General features: G+C 41.9%; 1 non-coding gene across 1 annotated transcript; it reads right to left on the reverse strand.

Annotated features, from left to right (window-relative positions):
* Positions 1 to 274: 274 nt before the first annotated feature.
* On the reverse strand, positions 275 to 382 carry LOC112780397 (small nucleolar RNA R71). The gene has a single exon (XR_003191238.1). It is a non-coding gene; the product is annotated as a small nucleolar RNA R71 (small nucleolar RNA).
* Between the last annotated feature and the right edge of the window lie 7,928 nt (positions 383 to 8,310).

The following is an 8,310-nucleotide window of genomic DNA, read 5'->3' on the forward strand; positions in this document are numbered from 1 at the left end:
ACCTCAATTAGTTTCTCTGATGCAGCAAAACTGCAAGTTTCATGGACTTCCATCTGAAGATCCATTTCAGTTCTTAACTGAATTCTTGCAGATATGTGATACTGTTAAGACTAATGGAGTAGATCCTGAAGTCTACAGGCTCATGCTTTTCCCTTTTGCTGTAAGAGACAGAGCTAGATTATGGTTGGATTCTCAACCCAAAGACAGCCTGAACTCTTGGGATAAGCTGGTCACGACTTTCTTAGCCAAGTACTTTCCTCCTCAAAAGCTGAGCAAGCTTAGAGCTGATGTTCAAACCTTCAAACAGAAAGAAGGTGAATCCCTCTATGAAGCTTGGGAAAGATACAAACAGTTGACCAAAAAGTGTCCTTCTGACATGCTTTCAGAATGGACCATCCTGGATATATTCTATGATGGTTTATCTGAGCTATCAAAGATGTCACTGGACACTTCTGCAGGTGGATCCATTCACCTAAAGAAAACGCCTGCAGAAGCTCAAGAACTCATTGACATGGTTGCTAATAACCAGTTCATGTACACTTCTGAAAGGAATCCTGTGAGTAATGGGACGCCTATGAAGAAGGGAGTTCTTGAAGTTGATACTCTGAATGCCATATTGGCTCAGAATAAAATATTGACTCAGCAAGTCAATATGATCTCTCAGAGTTTGCATGGAATGCAAGCTGCATCCAACAGTACTCAAGAGGCTTCTTATGCAGAAGAAGCTTATGATCCTGAGAACCCTGCAATAGCAGAGGTAAATTACTTAGGTGAACCTTATGGAAACACCTATAACTCATCATGGAGAAATCACCCCAATTTCTCATGGAAGGATCAAAAGCCTCAACAAGGCTTTAATAATGGTGGAAGAAACAGGTTTAACAATAATAAACCTTTTGCATCATCCACTCAGCAACAGACAGAGAACTCTGAACAAAATGCTTCTAATTTAGCAAATCTAGTCTCTGATCTATCTAAGGCCACTGTGAGTTTCATGAATGAAACCAGGTCTTCCATTAGAAATTTGGAAGCACAAGTGGGCCAGCTGAGTAAAAGGATCACTGAAATCCCTCCAAGTACTCTCCCAAGCAATACAGAAGAGAATCCAAAAGGAGAGTGCAAGGCCATTGACATAAGCACCATGGCCGAACCCAAAGAGGGAGAGGAAGACGCAAATCCCAAGGAGGAAGACCTCCTGGGACGTCCAGTGATCAATAAGGAGCTTCCCTCTGAGGAACCAAAGGACTCTGAGGCTCATCTAGAGACCATAGAGATTCCATTGAACCTCCTTATGCCCTTCATGAGCTCTGATGAGTATTCCTCTTCTGAAGAGAATGAGGATGTTACTAAAGAGCAAACTGCCAAGTTTCTTGGTGCAATCATGAAGCTGAATGCCAAATTATTTGGCATTGATACTTGGGAAGTTGAACCTCCCTTGTTCATCAATGAACTAAGTGATCTGGATCAACTGACATTGCCTCAGAAGAGACAGGATCCTGGAAAGTTCATAATACCCTGTACCATAGGCACCATGATCTTTAAGGCTCTATGTGACCTTGGTTCAGGAATAAACCTTATGCCCCTCTCTGTAATAGAGAAACTGGGAATCTATGGGGTACAAGCTGCTAAAATCTCATTAGAGATGGCAGACAATTCAAGGAAACAGGCATATGGACAAGTAGAGGACGTGTTAGTGAAGGTTGAAGGCCTTTACATCCCTGCTGATTTCATAGTCCTAGATACTAGAAAGGAAGAGGATGAATCCATCATCCTAGGAAGACCTTTCCTGGCCACAGCAAGAGCTGTGATTGATGTTGACAGAGGTGAAATAGTCCTTCAATGGAATAAGGACTCCCTTGTGTTTAAAACTCAAGGATCTCCCTCTGCAACCATGGAGAGGAAGCAGAAAAAGCTTCTCTCAAAGCAGAGTCAACCAGAGCCCCCACAGTCAAACTCTACGTTTGGTGTTGGGAGGCCACAACCAAACTCTAAGTTTGGTGTTGAACTCCCATATCCAAACTCTAAGTTTGGTGTTGGAGAGTCTCAACAAAGCTCTGCACATCTGTGAGGCTCCATGAGAGCCCACTGTCAAGCTATTGACATTAAAGAAGCGCTTGTTGGGAGGCAACCCAATTTTTATTTATCTAACTATATTTTTCTTAGTTATATGTCTTTGTAGGTTCATGATCATGTGGAGTCACAAAATAAATAGAAAAATTGAAAACAGAATCAAAAATAGCAGAAGAAAAATCACACCCTGGAGGAGCATCTGTCTGGCGTTCAGCGCCAGAACAGAGCATGGTTCTGGCGCTGAACGCCCAAAATGGGCAGCTTCTGGGCGCTGAACGCCAGAACAAGCATGGTTCTGGCGTTCAACGCCAGAAATGCCACACAAATGGGCGTTGAACGCCCAAAATGGCCACCAACCTGGCGCTGAACGCCCAGAGTTGTGTGCAAAGGCATTTTTACATGTCTAATGGGTGCAGGGATGTAAATCCTTGAACACCTCAGGATCTGTGGACCCCACAGGATCCACTCAGGATATGTGGACCCCACAGGATCCACTTAGGATTTGTGGACCCTACAGGATCCACTCAGGATCTGTAGACCCCACAGGATCCCCACCTACCTCCACTCACTTCTTCTCACCACTTTCTTTCACATAACCCCATAAACACTCTTCCCCAAAAACCCTTCACCAATCATCTCAAACTCTCTTCCCCATCACCTCTTCACCACTCACATCCATCCACTCTTCCCCATAAACCTACCTCATAAACTCCACCTACCTTCAAAAATTCAAAACCAATTTCCCACCCAAACCCACCCATATGGCCGAAACCTTTCCCCCCCTCCCTTCCCTATATAAAGCCCTCCATTCTTCATCAAATTCACACAACACACCCCTCTACACCCTTCTTGGCCAAAACACTCCCCACTCTCCCTCTCCTCCATTTCTTCTTCTTCTTCATCTATTCTTTCTTTTATTGCTCGAGGGCGAGCAAAATTCTAAGTTTGGTGTGGTAAAAGCATATGCTTTTTGTTTTTCCATTACCGTTGATGGCACCTAAGACCGGAGAATCCTCTAGAAAGGGGAAAGGGAAGACAAAAGCTTCCACATCCGAGTCATGGGAGATGGAAAGGTTCATCTCCAAAGCCCATCAAGACCACTTCTATGATGTTGTGGCCAAGAAGAAGGTGATCCCCGAGGTCCCTTTCAAACTCAAAGGAAATGAGTATCCGGAGATCCGACATGAAATTCAAAGAAGAGGTTGCGAAGTTCTAACAAATCCCATCCAACAAGTCGGCATCCTAATGGTTCAAGAGTTCTATGCCAATGCATGGATCACCAAGAACCATGATCAAAGTAAGAACCCAGATCCAAAGAACTATGTTACAATGGTTCGGGGGAAATACTTAGATTTTAGTCCGGAGAATGTGAGGTTGGCGTTTAACTTGCCCATGATGCAAAGAGATGAACGCCCCTACACTAGAAGGGTCAACTTTAATCAAAGGTTGGACCAAGTCCTTATGGACATATGTGTAGAAGGAGCTCAATGGAAGATTGACTCCAAAGGCAAGCCGATTCAACTAAGAAGATTGGACCTCAAGCCTGTAGCTAGAGGGTGGTTGGAGTTCATTCAATGCTCAATCATTCCCACTAGCAACCGGTCTGAAGTTACTATAGACCGGGCCATCATGATCCATAGCATCATGATTGGAGAAGAGGTGGAAGTTCATGAGATTATACCTCAAGAACTCTACAAGGTGGCTGACAAGTCCTCCACCATGGCAAGGTTAGCCTTTCCTCACCTCATTTGCCACCTATGCAATTCGGCTGGGATTGACATAGAGGGAGATATCCTCATCAAAGAGGACAAGCCCATCACTAAGAAAAAGATGGAGCAAGCAAGAGAGCCCTCCCATGGAGCTCAAGAGGCGTATGAAGCTCATCACCATGAGATCCCGGAGATGTCTCAAATGTACTTTCCTCCACAAAACTATTGGGAGCAAATTAACACCTCCCTAGGAGAATTGAGTTCCAATATGGGACAACTAAGGGTGGAACATCAAGAGCACTCCATCATGCTTCATGAAATTAGAGAAGATCAAAAAGCAATGAGGGAGGAGCAACAAAGACAAGGAAGAGACATAGAAGAGCTCAAGGACATCATTGGTTCCTCAAGAAGGAAACGCCACCATCACTAAGGTGGATTCATTCCTTGTTCTTATTTCTTCTATTTTTTGTTTTCTATGTTATGTGCTTATCTATGTTTGTGTCTTCATTACATGATCATTAGTAGTTAGTAACTTTGTCTTAAAGTTATAAATGTCCTATGAATCCATCACCTCTCTTAAATGAAAAATGTTTTAATTCAAAAGAACAAGAAGTACATGAGTTTCGAATTTATCCTTGAACTTAGCTTAATTATATTGATGTGGTAACAATGCTTCTTGTTTTCTGAATGAATGCTTGAACAGTGCATATGTCTTTTGAAATTGTTGTTTAAGAATGTTAAATATGTTGTCTCTTGAAAGAATGATGACTAGGAGACATGTTATTTGATAATCTGAAAAATCATAAAAATGATTCTTGAAGCAAGAAAAAGCAGCAAAGAACAAAGCTTGCAGAAAAAAAAATTATAGGCGAAAAAAAAAATATAGAAAGAAAAAAAAAGAAAAAGCAAGCAGAAAAAGCCAAAGCTCTTAAAACCAAGAGGCAAGAGCAAAAAGCCAATAACCCTTAAAACCAAAAGGCAAGGGCAAATAAAAAGGATCCCAAGGCTTTGAGCATCAGTGGATAGGAGGGCCTAAAGGAATAAAATCCTGGTCTAAGCGGCTAAACCAAGCTGTCCCTATCCATGTGCTTGTGGCGTGTAGGTGTCAAGTGAAAACTTGAGACTGAGCGGTTAAAGTCAAGGTCCAAAGCAAAAAAAAAGAGTGTGCTTAAGAACCCTGGACACCTCTAATTGGGGACTTTAGGAAAGCTGAGTCACAATCTGAAAAGGTTCACCCAATTATGTGTCTGTGGCATTTATGTATCCGGTGGTAATACTGGAAAACAAAGTGCATAGGGCCACGGCCAAGACTCATGAAATAGCTGTGTTCAAGAATCATCATACTGAACTAGGAGAATCAATAACACTATCTGAACTCTGAGTTCCTATAGATGCCAATCATTCTGAACCTCAATGGATAAAGTGAGATGCCAAAACTATTCAAGAGGCAAAAAGCTATAAGTCCCGCTCATTTGATTGAAGCTATGTTTCATTGATAGTTTGGAATTTATAGTATATTCTCTTCTTTTTATCCTATTTGATTTTCAGTTGCTTGGGGACAAGCAACAATTTAAGTTTGGTGTTGTGATGAGCGGATAATTTATACGCTTTTTGACATGGTTTTTAGTATGTTTTTAGTAGGATCTAGTTACTTTTAGGGATATTTTCATTAGTTTTTATGTTAAATTCACATTTCTGGACTTTACTATGAGTTTGTGTGTTTTTCTATGATTTCAGGTATTTTCTGGCTGAAATTGAAGGACTTGAGCAGAAATCAGATTCAGAGGTTGAAGAAGGACTGTTGATGCTGTTGGATTCTGACCTCCCTGCACTCAAAGTAGATTTTCTGGAGCTAAAGAACTCGAAATGGCGCGCTTCTAATTGCGTTAAAAAGTAGACATCCAGGGCTTTCCAGAAATATATAATAGTCCATACTTTGGCCAAGAATAGATGATGTAAACTGGCGTTCAACGCCAGCTTTCTGCCCAAATCTGGCGTCCAGCGCCAGAAAAGGAGCCAAAACCAGAGTTGAACGCCCAAACTGGCACAAAAGCTGGCGTTCAACTCCAAGAAGGACCTCTACACGTGCAACACTCAAAGCTCAGCCCAAGCACACACCAAGTGGGCCCCGGAAGTGGATTTATGCATCAATTACTTACTCATGTAAACCCTAGTAGCTAGTTTATTATAAATAGGACATTTTACAAGTCTTTTTGACCATCTTTGGATCTTTGGACGCCTGGTTCTTAGATCACGTTTTGGGGGCTGGCCATCTCGGCCATGCCTGGACCTTTCACTTATGTATTTTCACGGTAGAGTTTCTACACTCCATAGATTAAGGTGTGGAGCTCTGCTGTTCCTCAAAGATTAATGCAAAGTACTACTGTTTTCTATTCAATTCAACTTATTTCGCTTCTAAGATATTCATTCGTACTTCAATCTGAATGTGATGAACGTGACAATCATCATCATTCCCTATGAATGCGTGCCTGACAACCACTTCCGTTCTACCTTCGACTGAATGAGTATCTCTTAGATCTCTTAATCAGAATCTTCGTGGCGTAAGCTAGAATGATGGCGGCATTCAAGAGAATCCGGAAAGTCTAAACCTTGTCTGTGGTATTCCGCGTAGGATTCAATGAATGAATGACTGTGACGAGCTCCAAACTCGCGATTGCAGGGCGTTAGTGACAGACGCAAAAGGATAGTAAATCCTATTCCAGCATGATCGAGAACCGACAGATGAATAGCCGTGCCGTGACAGGGTGCGTTGACCATTTTCACTGAGAGGATAAGATGAAGCCATTGACAAGGGTGATGCCTCCAGACGATTAGCCGTGCCGTGACAGGGCATTGGATCATTTTCCCGAGAGATGACCGAAAGTAGCCATTGACAGTGGTGATGTATCACATAAAGCCAGCCATGGAAAGGAGTAAGACTGATTGGATGAAGATAGCAGGAAAGCAGAGGTTCAGAGGAACGAAAGCATCTCCATTCGCTTATCTGAAATTCCTACCAATGAATTACATAAGTATTTCTATCCCTATTTTATTATATTAAATTCGAAAACACCATTATCAATTTATATCCGCCTAACTGAGATTTGCAAGGTAACCATAGCTTGCTTCATACCAACAATCTCCGTGGGATTCGACCCTTACTCACGTAAGGTATTACTTGGACGACCCAGTGCACTTGCTGGTCAGTTACACGGAGTTGTGAACCGTGGTTTTGGCATCATGTTTTTGGCGCCATTTCCAGGGAAAGAAAGAGCAATGAACTTTACATAATTAAAGTGTAATCACGATTCCGCGTACCAACCACCCTCACCGGAGCCACCCCCTTCTCTCCTTCTTTCCCTTTCCCTCCTCCCTCCACGACCCCACCCCCACTGCCACCGCCTCATTCCGAGCTGCCCAGCGCTGCCACCACCTCCCAGACCTCTAGCCAACTACCCACCAGCCACCACAACACAACCCTCACCCCCTCACCTCTTCTTCTCCTTCCCTTACACCCACACCCCACCACACAGCTCACTGCCCTGCCACCAAACCACCGCCATGCCGCCACCCATCGCCGCCGTGTCACCAACACTACCACCACACCCCAACCATCTCTCTGATCCATACATTTGTTCCTCTACATACCAGGTTCTGCTGAACACCGATTCTTCTATCAGTTAGTTAGTTAATTGCATATTTTTCAGTTTCTATTCAAATTAGGATAGTTAGAGATGCATGATCATAGTGGATTTTAGGTGGTTAGGTAGCGAGGATGTGGTTAGTGGATTTAGGCCTGATAATTACACAGTTCTTGCTACCTATTTTTATCTGATTCGTAATTCTGAATTTGTTGTGATGATGTGCTGTTCATATGTTATTCTTTCATGTTTGATGCTGTTGTACACTGTTCTCCCATGTTCTTGCTATTTGTTAATCTTTTCAGCACTATTTACTATCATATGAACTTATTTGCTTGCTATTTTTACCCGGAACATCCAATTTTAGCCGAAATGCTGCCCAAATTTTTTCATTGTTTCACTCAACTCCCCTTCATGAACTGGTTTTAGCAACTTCAAGTTTTGCGCTGTTTGGTTTCAAGCTAGCCAATTCATGGATGAATGGGCTTGCATTCTCACTCTTTCTGGTTCCCGAATTACTAAACTGCATTATTGATGATTTCCTTTTCCTCTTGTAAATTTTATAAGTTATCCTCAATAAACTGCAAATTTTTGCTTGAATATGAGTTGATTGTTCTTCAAGTTTGTGAATTTATTGTTAACTAGGAAACCCATTATCATGCCACTCACTTTTTACTTACTAACCGCCTTAACTTTCTAACTTTTCTTTTTACCTAAATATTTTAACTTTCTGACCTTTCTTTTTACCTAACTACTTTAACTTTCTAACTCAAAGGCATGATTACTGTTTTTCCTAAACTAACATGAATTCCACTTATCATATATTTTGGATTGTGATTTTTACTTTCAGACTTTTCACTTGCATACAATCCAAAAATTTACCTATATTC

Source organism: Arachis hypogaea, chromosome 19, assembly GCF_003086295.3.
Source record: "Arachis hypogaea cultivar Tifrunner chromosome 19, arahy.Tifrunner.gnm2.J5K5, whole genome shotgun sequence".
In the NCBI taxonomy this organism is placed as follows: domain Eukaryota; kingdom Viridiplantae; phylum Streptophyta; class Magnoliopsida; order Fabales; family Fabaceae; genus Arachis; species Arachis hypogaea.